Raw genomic sequence first — 21,931 nt, forward strand, 5'->3', positions numbered from 1 at the left:
CCCCTTGGCCTAAATCCTGTACTCATCCAGTTGGTCTTGCTGTTTATGCCACGTGTTTCACCCTCAGGCAGTCCCATGCCTACTGCCCTCTACCCACCCCATCTGGAACCATCTTGTTCTTGAAGGTTCAGCTGAAGCATCACCTTTTCCAAGAAACCTTTCTTTCATCCTGCAGGGACTCCTTCCTCTTTGGAAATCATATCACAGCCCTGAGTCCTTTGCAATTAATCCCACGTGAAAAGTGGCAAATCTTGGGTGAACATTTTTCTCATGCTGAGGCTTACCTCCTCTTATGTCCAGATTCTTTTCTTTTCTCCTACCCAGATCTTTCCAGGTTGTGGTATGTTTTTATAGTATTTGATTAAATGACTCTCTAAAAGCAGATTCAATAGGTAATAATAAGAAGATATGCCACTGGCTGGAAACTAGGTATGTGCCAGGCATTGAGTTAAGAATGTTACATATTTTAACTGATTTAATCCTCACAACGAATCAATGAGGTAGGTGTTACTTTTGATTTCCATTGCACAGATGAGGAGATGAAGATTTGAAAAAGTTAAATCCCTTACTCAAGGTTATGCAGGTAGTAAGTGGTAGAAATCGGCTTTGAACCAGGTATCTGACTCCAGGCTTTACTTTTAGGACCTCAAATTCATTCATTTCCTCTGAATGATAGTGGGACATCATGGTTAATAGAAAGTATATAGTCTTGGAGTCAGATGTTCAAATTCTGGCTGTACTGCCTACAAACATGTGACCTTGGACAAGTTCCATAACCTCAGTGATCCCATCTGGAAATGGGCCCATCATACCCACTTTGCAGGGCTGTGATGCCTGTTAAACAAGATCTCCTGTGCTGAGCAGCTAGCTTAGCTCCTGGACGTAGCACAGGGCCCCCTGAGGGCTGATCTGGGCAGTGAGGAGCTCAGTGATTGCTTTCATAGGTAGATTTCTTGCCAGCCTTCCTGTGCCCCTTCCTAGCTCTTTCTGAGTGTAGCTTTTTCTGGATCATCCTGGGTTAAGATCATTCCACTCTGTCTCTGGTTCCAGGGAAACCGTGTGGCCATCTGCTATGTTGGTGACCAAGCAGAAGCCTGGGTCAGGAAGCCGTCCGTGCGGCAGGAAATCCTGCTGGTGAGGCCTCCTTTCCTGGGAGGAGACAAAGCATTGCCGCTCCCTGTCAGCTCCCTGTTCCCACCTGGGGTGGGAGTGGTCCTCACCCCCAAGAGCATCAATGGGAAGCTGCTTCCCTTAACATGGCCCATGAGCTCTACCCCCAGACTTAAGATCTCAGACCCTTATACCTGACCCAGGCATCTGAACCCTGGGTCTCGCAACGCAGCCTGTTCTTTGCCTTTAATTCTTCCTGATCTTAATTCTGCCTCTGCATTCTTTGTATCTGTGACTCACCTCCCCAGGACCTGGTCCTTGCAGGGAGTTGGGTTCATGGGATCCACTTCTCACCCCGTGGTTTTAGTTAACCCCCATTACTTTGGGGGGCTTTGATCATTCCTCTGGTTTATTTGCTGGAGGCAGACTGCCTGGATTTACCTCCCAGCTCTGCCACTAATAAGTTGTATGATCTTTAACACAAAACTTTATCTTTTGAGCATCAGTTTCCTCATCTGTAAAATGGAAGCAGTCATAGTTCTCTCACAGGGCCTTTGTGAAAATTAGCTGAAAACGTGTGAAGCACAGAGCATAGTCCCTAGGACAGAAGACATACTATAGTCATCAGCTGTTATTACCATTACATTCTTTTCAGATGTGTGAATTAAGGCACGAGAACATTGTGCCCTTCTTTGGTGTTTATGTGGAACCACCCAACATCTGCATTGTCACCGAGTATTGCAAAAAAGGAAGTCTTAAGTTAAGCAAAATAGTAAATCTTACCTCACATTCAATTAGCGGCAGGTGACAAAGAAGCCTATCAATGCTTTTTCCCCTTCGTCCAAGAGCAGTTCTTCTCTGATCTGATTGCAAGACCTGAATTATCTTGTTGGGCCGTCTGCAGGAGATCAAATTAGCAGTGTGGTTGCCGAGTGCCTGGTTTCTTGGTTCTGGGTGGAAATAGTCTGAGCTTGGTTTCATGCCCTAAGATGTCATAACTACTTCGGAGCTATGTTCCCGGGCCCATCCTCCCCATGGTATGTGACCATCAGGAACAAGGAAGTGTTTATAAAATTCAAGACTGCGTGGCTTTCTCAATACTGAGTCAGGTTATGGCTTCTCCCAGGAAGACTTCCGGTTACTAGATTCAGAGTGCTTGGCCTCAGTTCTGCTTAGCGTCATCCAATGCATTAAAATCAAATCCACTGAAAGTATGACACTCACTGTGCTTCCAGTTGAGTCATTGGTGGTGTCTTGAATAACTGTGTCTTTCAGGATGTTTTGAGAAACTCAGACAATGAAATGGATTGGATATTCAAGCTCTCATTTGCATATGCCAGAGTCAATGTGAGTATCGCATAAACTTGTGTAAGGAAGAGACACTGTAGTGTTCTTGAGTTCTGTGTCTTGGGTGAACTGTGGTCTTTCCTGAACACTCTGATCCTCCTCACATCTCTTCAAACAACATAATTCCACTTCTGAAATCCACCTCTTCCATCACAGTTTCTATCCTTTTCATCCTCCCTGATCTCAAGTAAATTTCAAGAGAGTTAAGTATTTTACACTAAAGTTGAAAGGGATACCTAATCAGGAAAGAACAGAGTGTTTACGTTTGAAGGTGGGACTTTTTACCCCAAAGAAAATCTAATTAGTAGCCCATAAAGCGAGTTGGGGAGGGAGACTCCTAACACCCCTTCCTTCTCCCTCATCCATGATTCCTTTCCCCAGAGAACGGGGGTCACTGCCCCAGTAACCACAGAGCTGTTGCCCTAAGAGGTGGACTTGGGATGCACACCTGAAAAGGTAAACCAGCAGGCGAGTCTGTCTTGGCAAAGAGGGTTTAAGATGCTTGTAAAGAAGACTGGTGGGAATAGTACTGCTACTAATAACAACTAAAATAGAATTAGTGCTTGCTTTGGCTCAGATACTGTCTAGCACTTTGTGTACATTAATTTACTTATTCTCACAATAAAATATAAGGTAGGTCTGTTCCTATCCCTATTGCACAGATGGGAAGTGAGTCGGGTGGGTCGTGTCAGTATGGACCCGCATTCTGAGGATGCTCTCCTCACCCTGGGCTGAAATCCAGCTGCTCTTCCTAAGCTCACTGAATCTGCTTTTGCCATTAGAAGGGACCACGCCAGTGACCTGGGAATGGGTCCCGGTGAGGAAGTCCCTCACTCTGACGCATGGCAGCAGGACGAGGCTGGTTGTCATCTGTCAGTCAGCAGTTCATACATCAATCGGCATTCCCATCCATCAACCAATAGATTCCTATGGGAAAGACCCTGGCTGGGTGTTGTGAGGGATACCTAGGTGAAATGTAAGTTCTGCCCTCCTGGGTTATAGGGTCGGTGACTCACTGAGTAACTGTGACAAGTCACTTCCCCTCTCTGGTCCTCTCTGGACCTCAGTCAGCCTCCATGTAGGTTTAGTGGGTGATGTTGGCCTGAATGACACGGGAAGACTTTTCTTCCTCAAGGATTCAACTGCTCTTTGTGTCTAAGAAACTGAGTATTAGTGACCCCGTTAGACTTTTATTTCCTAGGCCTTAGTGGGAAGCCAATATATTGTTACCAAGTGAGGTAGACAAACAGAAACCTCCCTGTGATTAGGTCTCCATGGACAACCCTGAGCCACCACTGTTAGTTCAGTAAAAATTTATTGAGTGTCTGTTAAGAGTTGGTTCCACTCTGGGCACTTTCATAGGAAGACAAGGGCTTGTTTCCATTTCTGAATGGCTTAAAATTGAACTAGAGGGAAAAAAATTTAAAAGTCAAGAAATGTGCATATGAAATGATTTAAATGGCAGTGAAACAGTATAAAATGGGAGGATCAGATGTGACCTCCCCTCCTGCTCTGGGCTCCTCTCTTTTTCTTCACCCACTTTCCCTTCCCTTCCCACCCAGCCCAGGAAAGTACTCTAGACTCCCATGACCAGTCTCCTGCCTCAGTCAAAACAGTTGGCATCATTTATATTGGATGTAAAGAGAAAGCTAGTAAGTTCTCACCGCAGTATGCATGCCTAGTAGATTTAGCCTTTTCAGTGGGGGCATGTGACTCTCAAAAAGAACTAGCTCAGAGGTTTCTCTGGAGAAATGCTGGGGTGGGGACGAATGACAATTTGAAGGGGGAAATCTCGCTGGTGGCCATTCTGGGTCTCTGAGTCTATCCTCTGCTCCATACCAGAGGAACAGGGGACAGCTGGACAGTTTGCTTTGGCAGGCGCACTGTCTCCTGAAATGAAGTGTGCAGCTTATGGGATCATGTGAAGGAAGTCACAGTGAACCAGACCAAGGCGCGTGTAGGCCCCCTGAGGCCGATCACTCTGCCCACGTTCTTTGAAAGGAACTAACAGTCACCAAAAAGTCACTACAGCCTCTCCAATCAAGCACCCTTCCTCCACTCTGATCACTCTCTTGCTTTGGCTTCCTCTGCACTCAGGCTTGGTTTGTCTGATGTGTCATCTGCAGCTCATATAGGTTCTTGCGTTTGGGCCCAGCACTGGTGTATTCTTTTTAAGCTCCTCGAGTGATTTGAATGTGCAGCCAAGACCAAGAACAACTGTTAAGGACAGGTCTTCTCAGAGTAATAGGCACGTACATCTCCTGGGGATCGGGTTAAAATGCACAGTCTGACTCGGCATGTCTGGGCAGGGCCCGAGATGCTGCATTTCTGCTGAGCTCCCGGCGATGCTGAGCCTCCTGGTCCCTAGGACATCTTTCAAGTAGCAGCGGTCTTGGCAGACCCATCTCACAGGTGGTAAAATCAAGGCCCAGTGAGGTAAAGTGATTTGTTTGAAGAGACTGAGTGGTAAAGTCTAGACCTGAATGCATCTTCTTGACACTGAAGTTCTTTCTGCCCTCTTTTTAAATAATGGTACTTCATCATTGCATAAAAATAATTGATGTAACCTCTGAAGAACACAGTGAATGACATGAGAATTTTTCAGTGTTCTTCATGTTACTGCCTCTCCCTGTGAAGTGTTCACACAGGACCCTTAAGGGCATGTAATAATATTATATTACTATTCTGTTATTATAGAATCGTTATATGTAGGTAGTAATAGAATATAATCTGTAGTATGTAGGTAATAAAATATTCCTAATTGCGTAGTGTTGTTTCTATAGTGTTAATATCCTTTATTATATTTATACAAAATTTTCATTATAACTTACAATGGTGTTTACTTTGTGTCAGGCACCATGTCTGGTGTCTCACGTGCATTATTGCATTTAATGTCCACAGCCACCGTGTGAGGTGAGGGCTACCGTCATCTCCATTTTAATGAGAAGAGTGAGGCTTACAGGATAAAGAAACTTGCCCTCTACTATGCAGTCAAGCTGGGATTTGAACACAGGAGTCTGACCATGAGGCTACATTTTTTTTTTCATATGTAGGCCAAGTTTATTAGTGTTTTATTGCTGTGTAACAAATGGCCACAGTCTTGTGGCTTAAAACAACACAAACTTATCTCAGTTTCCATGGATCAGAAGTCCAGGTACAGCTTAACCTCATTTATTTTAAGCTGGCCTTGCATTCATGACTCTACATTAAGAGACCACAAATAGTTTTCTTTTATGGGGGGTTCCCTGCCCAGGTTGAACCTGTGGGCAAGGGACTGTGTTAGTGGCTCTTGAACAGATGAACACAGAGATGGGCGTGTCTCCTGCCATGGGTCCATCTGTGTCTGTCCGACTGTCTCTCTGGCTCTGTTTCTTCCAGCAGCATCCATTGGCACCTGCTCTAATTCATTCGCTCATTTTCACTCTTCAGGGGATGCTGTTCCTCCACAGGAGCCCACTGGGGTCTCACAGTAACCTCAAGCGTTCCAGCTGCCTGGTGGATGGTCAGATGCATTGAAGCTGTCAGGATTTGGGCTGTGGGAACTAGGTACGGCTGGACACACAGAACGTGTGATGAGAAAACGATGGACCCCTCGGGTAACCGCTGGCAGTTCCTTACACACTGGCTGTCACCAGGGTGGTAAGGGGCTGTCTCACCCACCTCCACTTTGTGGTGCTCACCTGCGCAGCACATGCAGGTGGGTCTTCCTCTCTTCCTCTGGAGCTGATGGCATGTGGTTATTATGTTCACCCAAGAAGACGAGAAAAAAAATAGCCCCCACGGGTGTGGCATGAATCCACTGTGGGATGTCTGAGTTAGGAGACTAGTTCTCAGCCTGGCTTAGCGGGGTGACCTGAAGTGAGTCCCTGCCCATCTCTTTATTCCTCCATAGTTCCCTGCATCTTCATCTGCGTGCTCACAGAGAACGCACAGTCTGCCAGGCACTTTGCAGATGATGAGTTCAGCAGCTCTCCATCCTCTCTGTGCTCCAGTATCACTTGGGAAGCTTTAAAAAATATGTAGGTGACAGGGTCCCACGCCATGCCAACGGAATCAGAATTTGTGACGATGGGGTCTGGGTATCTATATTGTTTTCAAAAGCTCTCAGGTGATTCTGACGTGCATGTCAAGACAAGACCCACCACCTGGAACCCATCCCTCCTTTACGTGTGCAAACTGAGACGGGGTGACTCGGCTTGGCTATGTTGCCTCAACACCCTCGAGTCTCACCTCGCAGCGTCCTGGCCGTGCTGCGCGCAGTGCCCTCAGCCCTGCCTACCTCCGTCTGAGGCAGCACAGTGTCAGCAGCTTCGCTGTGTGCGTGTTGGGGAGCTTCTGTAATGTGGGGGCAGGATGGCGTCTTACAGAAAAAGACGGGGACATTTTGAAAGCGTACTATTAGCCACTTCTGTTTTCCCAACCCCCCACATATTTTCTTTTCATGGTTATAACCTATAATGACATAAACTGTGAACATCGCTGCAAAGTAAATGTACGTTTATAAAATATCCAGAATAGATGAATCTGTAGAGACAGAATGCAGATTTGTGGTTGCCAGGGGCTAGGGGTGGGGAAAGGGGGAGAACCTCTCAGTGGGCACAAGGGTTTAGTTTGGGGGGATTACAGAAATGTTTTGGAACTAGATAGAGGTGGCGGTTGTACAAAGTTGCAAACGTACTAAATGCCACGGAATTGTTCTCTTTAAAGTGGCTTGTTTTATGTTCTATGAATCGTGTCTCAATAAATTATTTTTTAAAGGAGGCCGCACAGAAAGGGAAAAGGGAAAAGAAAACCACCTGTAATTGCACAGTCGTAAGTCAGCTGCTGTTAACTTGCCAGTGCACGGCCGGCCTGATCATTTTCTCCATATTCACACACACGGACCCCCATTTGCTCTTTAAAGTCAGGCCCCAGCAGGCCGACTTCTTGGGGGTTGGATGCCTTCATTGCTCCTGTTCTATCCCCGAGAAGGAAGGGCTGGCTTTTACGGTCCCGCCCGGCAGCTCTCACACCGTGCTGACCTCCCTCTGGCATCCTTTGCTCTGCAGAGCCCTACTGGACGGCCCCAGTGCTGCTGCGGCTCTCAGAGGCGCCCTGGTCTGGCACTGCGAAGGGAGACATTTACAGTTTTGCCATCCTAATGAGGGAGCTGGTCCACTACCAGGACCGTGGACCTTTTGGTGATCAAAGCCTGGCACCAGAAGGTGAGGCTGGGAGAGACTCCTTGGCTGGCTTTGGTCACTCAGGGTAGCTTTTCCCTTCTCTTTTCTTTTTATTGAAGTGTAGTCAATTTACCATGTTGTGTTAATTTCTAGTGGGCAGCATAGTGATTCAGCTTTTAAAGGCTTGTTTTTATTCATCGTTTTGTGAAATATTTATTAATTTACAATCTGTTCCTTTTAAAAATGTTTTTGAAATTCATATTCTTCTTTAATTAGAAGACAAATTGCAGTTTGGTTACAAAAAAAAATTTGAGTAACTCAGAACTATGTAATTTATTCTGTAACAGCAGCCAAAGCAATCTTGTTAGAAAATGAGTCAGATCTGGTCACTTCTCTACTCAAAACCCTCCCCTGACTTTCATGTGGGTCGTGAAAACTAAGTCCTTACTGTGTCCTGTGAGATCACTGAAGGCCTCTGATGTGGTCTCTGTGACTTGACAAATGACCACAAGCTTGCTGGCTTGAAACAATAGAAATGTATTCTCTCACAGTTCTGGAGGCTAGAAGTCCAAAATCAAGGTCTAGCCGGGCCGAGCTCCCTCTAGAAGCTCTAGGGGAGACCTGTTCTTCGCCCGGGCTGGCTGCCCCAGCATGCCTGGGCTCATGGCCACCAAGCTCTAATCTCTGCCGCCATCTTCACATTGCCGCCTCCTCTGTATCCATCTCCTCTATATGTCTCTTAATTTTTTTTCCATGATTAAAGCTTTATTTAGTTTATATCTCTATTTCTTCACACCCTCCGAGGGTAACATAATTGTTGAGTATGTCTCCAATGAAAGTGAACCAAATCCCATAAAGAGATGATAGTTTTACTCCTAGTGGAAACTGCCACATTGGATGCATAATTTTCACATTTGAAGATTTTGGAAATCAAAATAAAGTAAGTCTTTAAGGTTATACAAGCACCCCCTTTTACTGTAGACTTCTGGTAAATAGATTTTGTTTTCAATGGACCTAGTCAGTGCCGATACCTTAGCAGAGAATTACACCCAAGCTTACAGTTGCATCAGTTTATCTGAAACATAAAACATGCAGACTGACTTCTGTGTGTGATAACATTGGAAGGAATGTATGTCTCTTATGAGGACACTTGTCATTGGATTAGAGTCCACCCAGATAATCTAAGATAATCTTCTCAACCCCAGATACTTAATTATGTATGCAAAACCCCTTTTTTTTTTTTCAAATGAGCTCATATTCACAGGTTCTGTGGATTAGGACGTGGACGTATGTCTTTGGGGACCACTGTTAGCTGCTGCATCTTCCTAATTGCATCTCCCATGCCTCGTTCTTTTCAGTCTCACTGGCCACCTTTATGTGCCCCCCACATGCCACACACACTCCCACCCCAGAGCCTCTGCGCAGGCTGTCCCCTCTCCCTGGGCGTCTCTGACCTCATATTTGTATGTACAAATTGGCCTCATTCTTTCTTTAGGACTGCAAAATTTTTCACTGTAAGAATATGTCAGGTATCATTGATTGATAGACATTTTGATTGTTTTCCATTTTATGCTGTTACCAGTTGCAGTCAGCAGCCTTGTATCTGTGGACATGTGCAAATATTTCTTCAGGCTAGATCTCTGTTTATGAAATTGAAGAGATAAATGTATTTAAACATACTTAAAATATTTAATAAATGGTGCCCAGTTGCCCACTTACAAAAGGTATGTTCAGGCTTGTCTTCTTGCCAGGTTGTCTCGTAACACATTTTATGGGGGAATTAAGGGCAAAAGCAATTGGAGATGAAGCAGAATGTTATCAAGATAAATTTTTGAAAAAGGATAATGGGTGTAATCCCCAGAACTGTTGGTTTCCACTTTGGATGTACATTGGAATTACCTGGGGAACTCTGAAAACTCCTGATGCTTAGATCTTAGCCTCAGAGAATCTGTCACTGGCCTGGGGTGCAGCCTGGCCATCAGGGTTTTTAAAGTTCCCCAGGTGGTGTTAACGTGCAGTATGGGCTGAGAACCACTATCTTGGAGGGAGGATAGAGTGGTGTGTGTGTGTCAGTTTCCTTGTAAACCCAGCCCCTCTGACTTTTTTCCTCTGTTGCCTTGCCTCCCATTTCTAGCCCATCCCCAGGGGCCTATCCCAGGGTTCCTCTTTAGAGCCTCATGCACTCCCTGGAGACTTGTTCAAGTCAGGAGTCTTTCTGAGTGTACTAGTTGCTTTGAAACCAGATTCTGGTTTCCAGTTTACAGCTAAATGAAGCAGAGGTGAGACTGATCCTATAAAGTTAATCCCAAATGCAGGTGCATCTAAGTTTGGAACCCAGCATCCAGACAGGTCTGCCCAGGCAGGACCCCATCTGCCCTTGCTAAGCTCAGCTGCCAACTGATCATGCCAGCTGGGGTAGGGGAGGGGTGGGAAGACCGGACAGTTGGTATATTTCCCCCTCACTGTGGTCCTCTGCTGACCAAGGTGAATGAGAGCCGCTACAGGGAACTGTGGATACACGGCACTGCAACCAGGAAAAATAGAATGTGCACCTATTTTACAGACAAGCACACTCTTCCATTAACTTCTCAAACATCCCTGCAAACAATCCAGGTGCTAGAAACAGTAAATATCGATTCTCTGTGCGCCCTAGACCAGTGGTTCTGAGACGTTTTAGCAGGCATCATCACCCGGAGGGCTGGTTAAAACACAGACTTGCTGGGTCCCATCCTCAGAGTTCCTGACTCAGAGGGGCTGGAATCAGGTCTGAGAATCTGCATTTCTCCCAAGTTCCCAGGTGATGTTGAAGAGCCGCGGTGTGGGAAGCACTGCCTGGCATGCTCCCTGGACCTGCAGAAGCAGCATCACCTGGGAACTTGTAAGGAATGCAAATTTCAGCCCCACTCCAGACCTTTCTGAAATGGAAACGGGGAGCGGGTCAGGATCTGTGCCCTAATTAGCTCCCCCAGGTGATTCTGATGCCTGCTAATGTCTGAGACTTGGTTTCTCCTTTTCCTATACTGTCCTCTCAAGAGAGAAGTCACCATGTGAAGGCTCCACTTAAGGAGTGGGGAGTTGCTCCATCACTTTGAATGGAGAAATATCTGTAAATTATCGGGCATTTCTCTCTCCTGGAGATTTGTCTATTCTCTCCCATTTGTTTATTTATTCAATTACTTATTCAAGTATGCTGTATTTCTATATTATATTTAGATGTAATTTATTATATAGTTATTTTATGTTTGGGGTTATATCTAATACTGCTTTATTTTGTTGCTCGAGTTGTTTTATCTTCGATCATTTAATTTCACTCGGCTTCTGGGTACCTTTGACATATACCCATTGCTGAGTTTTGTTCTGTGCTTCCTAACTTTCTGGTAGCATGAGACACTTCAGCCTCATCTTGTGTCTTCCCTGCCCCAGTGCTAGAATGGGCTGTGTCTCTAAGAAGCCCTGGCTCCTTCATTGGAGAATGAGCACCAGGACGCTAGGTGTGCTTGCTGCTGCTGGGATGCTGTTGCCTCTAGCCCCTCCCAGTGGACAGAGCAAGAAAATGTGTGTGTGTGTGTGTGTGTGTGTGTACCAACCCATATGGATACACACATTCATATCTCTATATCTGCCCATCTGTGTCTATATTAAGCTAAACATGAGTTCCTGTTGACATCTCCAATGTCATTATCACATGGTTCATTTATTTCAGTCTCTACCCCCCCATTGCTTATCTGTAACCACCCTTTCCAACAGTGAGAATCCTGGCTCCCACCACCTGCCATCCCTTTACTTATTTGTTCAGTCCCAGTCTATGTGTGCAGTAGTTTCAGAGTAGTTCATCTTTTCCCCCGTGAGAGGCAATTTTACCAACGAGAGTACAGTGATGATGAGTCGGTCCTTTCGCCTTTGGTCACTTCAGAACTGGCTTAAGTCGGCACTTTACCCCCATCCCCTTCTGCGAGGTCATATTGTACATCTGTAATACAGTTAGATTGGTTTATCACAGTCTGCACATCTCACGCTCACAGGGCTGGTAAAGGAGTGCGGTGCTCCAAGCAGAGTGGTAAATTCTCCCTTTATTTCATAAGTGATACAGAAATGGCTCAGACATGGGTACTTTCATTGCCCTCCTCTGTCCATTCCAGATGCCACTAACCAATCAAGGCTGTCTTTCCCAGGGAGTTTTGACATGGCCTCAGAATCTTTTTCAAACCAGCATTCCAAGGGTTATGACTAATGCATTGGGACTGGAAGGTGCAATGAAAAACTACTCACCGACTGCAGAGTGGTTGTGGACTGAAATTATTCAAGCCTCTCGAACACTTGTCTGGATAGTAGCTCACCCCCACATCAGGGTATTTGTGCCATCTTTTGACCTTTGAATGTATGAGGGCACAGCCATTCAGAAGGAGCCTGAGTTGACAGGAGGCCTGGGCTGGGAGTCAGGGCATCTCCCCCTAATCTGGCCATGTCATTATACATTTCTTAACACAGCAGCCCACGTATTCTGTGTTTTCCACATCAAAATGGTTTTAAATCGTGTCTCTTGGGTTGGTCATAACTTTTTACTTAGAAAACAGGACCCCAATATGAAGAAAAGTCTATTTCCTGTGCAAGCCCCAGTGTCCTCATCTGAAAGATGAGGAATTTTAATGATTTCTCTGAAGACCCTTCTAAAACAAGAGCCTATAGGATGAGTGCCCACTGGGGGCCAGGCATGGCCCGACTTCTCATTATCTCCCCAAACCTTCAGAACAACCCTGTGAGGTGTGTATTATTATCCTCACTCCCCAGATGAAGGAACTGAGGCTTAAAGGAATGAAGGGTGCAGTTCAAGATCACAGGGCTGGTAACGGACGTCCTGCCACGCGGACTCACAGCCATCGCCATCGCCCTGCTGCCCATTAACAACACCTAAGCAGGAAACCTCAGGGTCAAGACGTGTTGTCTTAGAATGTGTACTTGGAAGTTGTACTCCACTGTGGCCCTACAGTTCTTGGAAAAAGACGTAAATCTCTGGGTTCTTTTAAAGCCACGTGAATGTACTAGACAGTATGGTGAACAAGCTGGAAGCGTACGCCAGTCACCTGGAGGAGGTGGTGGAAGAGAGGACCAACCAGCTGATGGCCGAGAAGAGGAAGGTAGATCGGCTTCTGTCCACAATGCTGCCCAGGTATTCCAAAGTAGAGGAACCTGGAAGCAACACCATCACTATCTCAGGAGCCTCCCCCTCTCCCCCATGGGGAGAATATTTCCTTTGTTCTTTCCCTAAGCATATATTAGGTTCTTCTAAAATGAGAAAAGCGTTTCAGGTGTAATTTGGTACACCTTGTAAAGGAAGATAGAGGCAAATGCCCTGGAATCCACAGAATGTAGGTTGTTTACATGGAATATGGTTGATGCAGCAACAGGAAGAGACCATGAGATGGCGCTCCAGTCCCATGAATCCAATTACTTGCTAAGTATTTCAGGTGATGTGTCAGTCCAAATCCTTTGCACAATACCACGTGTACTCATAACTTCAGATTCAAAACTTGCTCTCTTTTTGGCTCTGGTATCACCTGTGCGCTCTCTGAACAACTGGCAGAAGCATCTGCTGTTAAGATTCCTGCACCCTTCTTATGTGTCTTGACAAAGAACCAGGGTTGGGATTTGAATGTATTAATGTGAGATTGGTTGATTGAAGCAAAAATATTGATTTATGGACTGGTGAGTGCTTACATTTGCTTCCACATTTGCATACTGAATCTTTATAATCACACTATAACTGATAGGGAAAAAAGGAGAAAATTTTTTGAAAAAGAAAATCTTTTATGTGACCCACTTCTCCCCCCTCCTCTAATTTATACCCACCAGTTAAAATATCTCTTTAGAGAAAACACAGGGGGAGAAATGAGTGTCAAAAGAATCCGTCTAGACGATGGATTTGGTTAACCAGAAACCTAACCCAAAAAGATCTACCAGGGAGACTTCATAGGGGTCTGTAGGGACAAGATGAACAAGACACTGTTCAAAAATGATCCTGTTCTCTCGTTTCAGCTTCGCCGGAGAACAGCTCAGACTGAAAAGTCCATGGAACTGGAGCATTTTGAGTCTGTGGCAATCTTTTTCTCAGACATTGCTGGATTCACAAAACTCTGTCCTCTCAGCTCCCCCTTGCAAGTCGTCAAGCTCCTTAATGAGCTGTACAGTGTGTTTGATCACAGCGTTAAAGCTCCCGATGTGTATAAGGTGAGACGCCTGGTTCCCGAGTTGTGGGGCTACACGTGCTCCTTGTAGGCTGGCTCCCGGGCACGAGTGGGGATGAACCCAGATCTAGATGTCAGCCAGCAGGAAGGCTCTATTTCAGGCTGGCAGTCTATCTCAATTCATGGCAGAAACTCCATGTTTCGTTCCTGTTTGTTTTCTTGGAAAAGGGCTTGATTGATGACAGGTGTATGTGCTTGTCAGGAATCATCAGTTCCCTCTGTTTCCTTCCATTATTTTGTCTCTCAGTAAACACATTTCTAAAATGGGCATTGACCTTCTACTGGCTAATTCCTCCAGCTCCCTCCTAGATACACATTTATTCACATTCAGAGAGGCTCATGTTTACTCTCCTTTAAAGGTTGTCTTTGGATCTTGTGTGAGTCTCACTTCTGTTACCATGATCCTTAGCAATTTGGGTGAAGCTCAACCCTGAAGCTGAGACCGCCAGACTCATGGTTAAGATCAGACAACCACCACCTGCCCAGTGCTTTTCTGGGGAGGTAGGAACAGGGTCACGTGGAGTGGAAAATGAATTTTAGTGGGAAGAATAGCAAAAATGTAGGCAAATTTGGCTTTGTTCATTGGTGGTGACGATGCCACTTTATGTGTTTTCTGACTTTTCAGTTGGGGCCCAATCAAGAGTCCAGGGAGCCTGTGTTCACACATACGTGGTGGGCAGCCACAAGTGCACCAGCTCTGACCATGACTGCAGGGCTCTGCCTGTGGCCGTGGGGCCAGGAAGACTTGGAACAGTGTAGTCATGTCCTCAGTGACACATCCTCAATGGTTATCCCCCAGAGTTCCCCAAAGATGTTGCCTCTGTCCGAGGGTGAAAGGAAGGATCGTATGGATGGTCTCAAAGAGCAGATCACATTCACCCAGCGAAAAATGGAAGCTGCTCTACTTAGAAGAGCCCCCTCTGGGATTTCCTCTTAGTGTTTTCCTCTCAGTTATGTTTTGCGTGAATGAGTGCTAAAATCAGTTTGTATTACTAAAGGGCGTGCTCATGGTGGAGAGCTAGCCTAGAAGCAGTTGGACTTGTGTACTTGTTGATTTGGGGTAATCTCAGGGCCATCGGGAAACAGACATGTCCTTCCTTATTGTCGCTAATGCCTAAAATTCCACCTTCACCACATCATCTTTGGATTCTGCTGAAATGCAAATGTATCTGGAAAAGGCTGTTACATTTGCCATTTTCATTAATTCTCATTCATTGTGAATGAAGGATCTGAGAGCTGATTTTATTCGGAGGATTGGGAAAGAGGAGGACAGATCAGGCAGATACATACATTTATACATGTTTTGTATAACGTATACATATGTATAAATGTATACAAGGGCCCTTGTGTGGGGTGAGGACATTTCACATTGGGTAAGATGGAGTCCCCCTGATGGAGCCGGGAGCTCCTTCAAGATTTACCCCATTAGTACACTGCTGCCTGTCTAACTGGTTTTGAACTTGGGTTGAGGAAATATGGTCACCACCGCTATCAGATTGCAAAGGAGAAAGCAGTGACTGCGGGGAGGAGGGCTCAGGGAAGGAAGGCTTTGTGGAAGAACCGGGACAAGAGCAGGGACTTGAGTCAGGACTCGGATGGAGTGGAGGTCAGGGAGTGTGACCCTTCAAGGATGAGGCCTCAAAGCAGGATCAGTAATGAGGGGCCTTGCTCTGACCCCCACCCCCAGCCCCAGCCTCCCTCATGAAGCACACAAGATGACTTTGTTGCTTTATTTTCAGGTGGAAACCATTGGAGATGCGTACATGGTGGCCAGCGGACTTCCTATCCACAATGGAACCCAACATGTGGGTGAGATTGCCATGATGTCCTCGCACTTCCTAAGTGCCACCATCCACTTCCAGATTGGGCACATGCCTGAGGAAAAGCTTAAGCTTCGGATTGGCCTCCACACAGGCAGGTAGCACCAATGGCAGGAGGCCTTAAGGACCAGATATGGCGGCCGGTAGTTGTAAATTCACATCCTAGGTCTGAGGTTTTAGGGTCCCCGAAAGCAAATGGTAACATCTTCAGGGGACATAAAAGATGGATTCGTCTTTGCATGCGTGTTTCTAGCTAACTGGATTGCTTGGTAACCACAAGAACATGTAAAGACTTTAAGGTGTTGAAGCCAAATAAGGAGGAACCCCCAAACCAGGAAAGTTACATTAACTAGGATGGCTATATCTGTCTGCTTTCCCTCCGTGCCTCTGCTTCAGATGCCCTCTGATGTCTTCTGTTCTCGTCAGGTTCACGGGCATGTGACTTGTACAGAAAGTGACCTGCACTTGCTTGATTGCTATCCTGCACTGTTTTGAAATTCTTGATAATTTTTGAATGAAAGGCCCCTTATTTTCATGTAAGACTGGGCCCTGCAAATTATGTAGCCAGACCTGCTCCTACCTATCCCCCACAGCTGAACTGAAATAAAACCTGGCCCCTAACCAGAATTAATCACTCCCATGTTTGTGCCACTGTTGCTTTGTTTATATCTCCAGTGCGTGAATAACATTGTCATTAATTTCTGTCTTCGTCAGCTTCGTTGTTACAACAAAATACCAGAGACTGACTTAAGCAACAGGCATTTCTCACAGTTCTGGCGGCTGGAAAGCTAAGGTCAGGATTCTACCATGGCTGGGCTCTGGGGAAGCCCTCTTCCCAGCTTGCAGATGGCTGCCTTCTGGCTGCGTCCTCACATGGTGGAGAGAGAGGACTCTAGTGTCTCTTCCTCCTCTTATAAGAGTACTAATCCCATCATAAGAGCCCTGCTCTCATGACCTCATCTAAACCCAATTACCACCCAAAGGCCCCGCCTCCTAATACCATCACATTGAGGTTGGAGCTTCAACATGTGTACTGGGGGCCGGGGGGGGGCGGGGGACACAAATATTCAATCCATAACAATTGATTATGTTGCTTTCCACTGGAAGTCTGTGGACTCTGTAGTTTGCCTCATTGTAAACCCTGAGATCTATTGCCAAGTTTTGCCCCTAAAGGGTACTTTACAAATACTTACTGGATGCCATTTGTTGACCTGATGTGCAGCGTGGAGTCTGACGCTTGGGAAATGCGGACTGGCCATTTCCCCTTGCAGGTCCGGTGGTGGCTGGCATGGTGGGAATCACCACGCCCAGATACTGTCTGTTTGGAGACACAGTGAACGTGGCACCCAGAATGGAGAGCAGCAGTTTGCGTTCGTGTCATTTACAGCACTTCGCAAGCACAATATCTCTGTCCCGCCAGCCCCCTGTCTTTAACCAGAGAGTATTTGTAGAAGAGTCATTTGCATTTTGTCCACTGTTTTCCATCTGGAGGATAAGATCATTATCCACTCCAGACAGTGCTGGTCACAAGCTTCGTAGTTGGGGTTTTGCCCTATGCTTTCAATGGAGCCTTGTAAACACATATATCAGCCTTATTCCAAGACTTTCCATGCTAAACAGTCAGGTAGTCATTTAATAAGATAATTTAAATGAAGAGTAGGAGTTGGCAGACTTTATCTGAGCAGGGCCAGACAGTATAAATATTTTAGGCCACAGTCTGTCTTGCAACTACTTAACTCTTGATGTAGTGTGAAAGCAGCAATTTGTAATATGTGAGGAGTGTGTTTCTGTTCTAATAAAACTTTATTGGCAAACATAGGTGGTAGGCATGATTTGGCCTATAGGTGGTAATTTGCTCAGCCTTGATGTACAGGATAGTTTGGGAAATGTCAAAGAAATCTATGGCCAGGAACTCCAAAGGAGACCAGATGCTTTTGCTTTAGAGTGATTTTATTGTATTGATTATCACTACACATATATGCCATTTATCAGCTGGAAAAAATACTCAGAGATTTAAGTTTTGAAAAATTAAGGTTTACATTCTTTTGAATTTGTAAATTTTCTACAATACATAAAAAAAAAAAAAACAAAAAATCTTTTCCCCTCTTTTTATGTTGTTATCTAAGTTAATCAGCCAAGTTGCAAATCCAGGTTTAAACATCTCTCTTATCTTGTAAGTAAAGATTTTAAAAATAAATTATGAACATGGAACTTAAGTTGCAGTTCTGGTTACAGCTGAGATTTTCAGTGATGTGTCCCAGCTCTGGTACCATCCCAGGGAGCCTAGCTGATCCCCATCCAGGGGGAACACCAACTTGCATATGGAGTCAGTTCTGTCTTCTGTTTCTAAGTGGAACATGTTAAAGCTTGGGCAGCACCTTACAGCATCTGGGCAATGCCTGAATGGTTGGGCGTCCCAGCCCACGTGTCCCAGACGTCAGAGAAGTTGTCTGCGATTTGCTTAATGAGAGGTGCTGGCAGTCTGAGGACTTGAGCAGTGCAGAGTTCCCTCTCCGCAGCAGCCCCCGCCCCACTGACATGCATGTGAAAGTCACGGCCGAGGTGGTAACTGTCACTGCTTTCTGGCAGCGCTCCGAATTCACGAACTCATGTCTCTCAGACCATGCAGGTGCCCTGCTGGCACTGGGAGGCTACGACTTGCAAGAGAGGCATCATTCCAGTCAAGGTCAGACCAGGCGGACTGCGCCCCACCTGCCCCTTTTGGTTCCCTGGAGGAGATGTTGAGGAACTTGACTGAATGAGTGAATCTCCCCACCGTGGTTTGTGGAGACCACCAAGGCCCACGTGGAGGCTCTCATGACTGCCAGGTTGTCTTCCTCCAGAGGGGACAGTGCAGTTCCCTCAAAGGGTCAAATGTGGAACCTGTGACAAAAAACACACCTCGGCTCCCACCTAGACCAACCTCCTGTGCAATGCCGCCTTTCTGTTTGCCACAGCGGCCTCCTGGCTTCTGCTTGAACACCCCAGTCTGGTCTCCCACACAAAGCAGCAGCAAACACAAGCCCAGGAGTTATAATGCCCACGTTCCTCTGGGCCCCTTCCCCCAGGTCTAAAGTACCCATGTGGAAGGGGCAGAGCCCCTTGGTTGGGGGCCCTTGGACCTCACCTCGACACATGTAAATACCTCTTCCCTTTCCCTCTGCCCTCTTTTCCACCTTGGCTTTCAGTCTGTGTGTGAAGCATACCATGATACTTTCTCATCTCCCTGGTAAATGTGCTCTTTCTTGGGGACGGGGTGGTGGTTCTCTTGATACTTTCTCAAGGACGTCTTGGAGATGCTCACAGTGGGCGTGATGGGTGGTTGCACTGACACTGGGAGTTTGAGGGGGTGGGGTCCCAGGGAAAGGAGTGAAAGGGAGGGGGTGGCATCAGCTCCTCGGTTTGCGGAGCCTGGCCCTGGCATGATGTATTTGATCAGCTGACTTCAAGTAAGAGGAAGACTTTTCTAGTAGGCAGCAGGGTAGACCTCGCTGTGGATCCCTCCCACTGCTTATTACTGTCTGACTTGGGGGCTTGGTTTTACCAGCTGTAAAATGGGAGTGGTGAGGATGCTGTTCTCAAAAGGTGAACGTGAGGGTTGATGGTGAACGTGTTTCACCTGCTGCCCCACTCTTAGGAAGAGCTCAGTACATTTTATTATTATAAAAATAAGGGGGTTTTTTTTGGAAGAAACTTTAGTCTCCTCTGGCCCTCACCCCCTAGGCCATCGCTGACTGTCCATCTGGGCTTATCAACAAAGTTCCAGGAAATCGTCACGATCTCACCTGTAAAGAGGCTTTTCCTTCACTGAGGCAGCTCCTGCCTCGTTGTGACTACAAAGTGCGTTCTCAGTATGCGAGCACGGGGACCTGGGGCCACACTTCACAGGTGGCCTCACCAGCACTCTCTCTGCTTCCCACAGGGCAAAGGAGAACAGACAACTTTCTGGTTGAAAGGCAAGAAGGCTTCACAATTCCATTCCCCGAATTTACTGAGGAAGAAGCTCACGTCCCAGAGATTGTCTGAGGTGAGTATTTTCTTTAAAGATGTTTGTGGGGTTCCATAAAATTCTGTGTGGTACGTTAAATATCCCATTTAGAGGATGTAGTTCCGGGGCATTGCATCAGTCTTCCAGCAGGGGGCGCCATCGAGCTGGCCTTCTCACCCCAGAGTCCTGTGGCCTGGAGCAAATGTGGAGGTAGATGAGCTGGACATAGTGAACTCATCTCCTGGGGGACCAGGGCTGCTGCTCCCAGACCTGCCAGTGAGCCTGCCCTCCCTGCCAGGTATTTCCGGCTGTTAGCTTGTGAAATTTGCAGTGAATGTGAATCCAGCATTATTCTGGTAAAGGGGGGAGTCTGGAGAATGAAGCCTGGGGCCTCAGGCCTGCCTGCCTTTGCAAAATGACGGTTTCCTAACCTTCAGTGCTTATTCTCCTTATCAGCTAGTCAGCCAGCAAGGACCTAGGATTCCACACCAGAAAGCATCTCAGGAATGTTTTCAGGGGGTAGAGCTCCACCTGAGGTATGAATCACTGGAATCCAACAGGATCCGGCCATTCCAAGCAGACAGAACCCCTGCAGGCAGCGGCTGGAAGGCCTGGTCCTGAACTCTGGCTTCCTGTGAGCGCTGCAGCTTCCAAATGGCGCATGTCTCGTCCTCAGTGTATTGCTTAATTTCTCTCCTATCCACTGAGCAAAGGCTGCAATCAAAGCTTGAATTTCAAGAACTTTGTATTCATTAATGAAATATTTAATTTTTAAATCTCCACCAGAAAAGGTAAACCTATCCATTCCGCTGTATTTCCCCTTTTACACAAAGACTAGGATTCCATGGTGTTTGGTTTTTCTTCCCCAGTGATTCTTGTAAGAGATTTACTGAACCACCCATGCATTTACAGTACTTTTTAAAAAATTCCTTACAACTCCAGATTGTCTTCTGTGTGGCTGCTCCTGAAAATGACAGAGCAACTTGAATGATAAATCGTGTTTGAGAGACATTCTCTGTTGACTTTTCATGACGAAGAATGAAAGCCAATGAGGAATATTTTCTCTTTGGCTGGACCTCTGAGCTGCCTTTGTGGAGCTATTGCTGAGCTCTGTGTGGGGAAATAAACCACTTTTTGGTAGGTTGAGAGTCTTTAGCACCAAATTTGCCAAAAGATTTGGTGGAATTCCTGTTGCTTTTTTTTTTTTAAGGAAGAAGGACATGAAGTAAGGACCAAGGAAGTGCTTGACACACAGCCCCACCTCCATCAGTCTCCTAAGCGTTTCCATCGCAGGACCTGTCTGTCCAGAGGTGGGCGGCTGAACCCCAGGACCTCCACAGAATCCATTTTCTATAACACGATTCCATTTTCATTGTGTTGGGCTCTGCTCCTCTGCAGAGGTCTTCAGCATCAGGGATTGAAAGTTTTTGACTGATGCTCAGTGAGAGGGGTGGTAGAAGCATTTATATGAAGGGGACAGAGAGCTTCCCTTGCTGCCCCAGCATGGAGACAGTGGGCCACGACTGATCACCTCACATCTCGTAACTTCTTCCCTTGTTTGGGACAACGGCTTCTACATCCCAAACACTCTGCTCCATTGTGAAAGGGAGCAAGGCAACTTCTGCTACGGGGTCTCTTAGAGAGACTGGCCTGTCCCCACCCATCTGTTCATCCATCCATCTATCCATCTGAACGTTCATTAATTCAAAGAGCATTTATTGGGTACTTACTCTGTGCCAGGTACCACAATGGGGGACACGAGAGAGCATGAAACTTTCCTTGATCTTTAGCGCTCCATTTAGTTGGAGCGAGGAGGCATACATAGCAGTAATGCAATATATTAAGGACTAATAGAGGTAAGTACGAAATTGTAGCAGTCACTGAGCAATCCAATATTGTTCCATTGAAAGAGAAAATGATATGCAGATATAGAGATGGAGTGTGGGATATGACGATCGACTATTATTACCCCATCTTTGTATTTTATATGGAGAGTGTGTGTGCATGTGTGTGTGTGTGCACGCGTGCCCTTCCAGCCCTGACCCACAGGCTTACACACTTATGTTCTTATGATAAAGACTTTGGTACTTATGCCCTTTTCATTGAACTTTAGAACATAAACATCCGGTCACACACATGCATATAAAACATTTACACACGTGCATAAGCACATTCGCAGCCACACACATACGCATGTACACATTCACATGCATAAGCATACATACATGTGTACACGCATACACTGAGTGTACACACATGTAA

General features: G+C 46.1%; 1 pseudogene; it reads left to right on the top strand.

Annotated features, from left to right (window-relative positions):
- Positions 1-21,931, top strand: part of LOC102515678 — a 38,157-nt pseudogene that overhangs the window by 13,773 nt on the left and 2,453 nt on the right.

This window comes from Camelus ferus, chromosome 11 (assembly GCF_009834535.1).
Source record: "Camelus ferus isolate YT-003-E chromosome 11, BCGSAC_Cfer_1.0, whole genome shotgun sequence".
NCBI lineage: Eukaryota > Metazoa > Chordata > Mammalia > Artiodactyla > Camelidae > Camelus > Camelus ferus.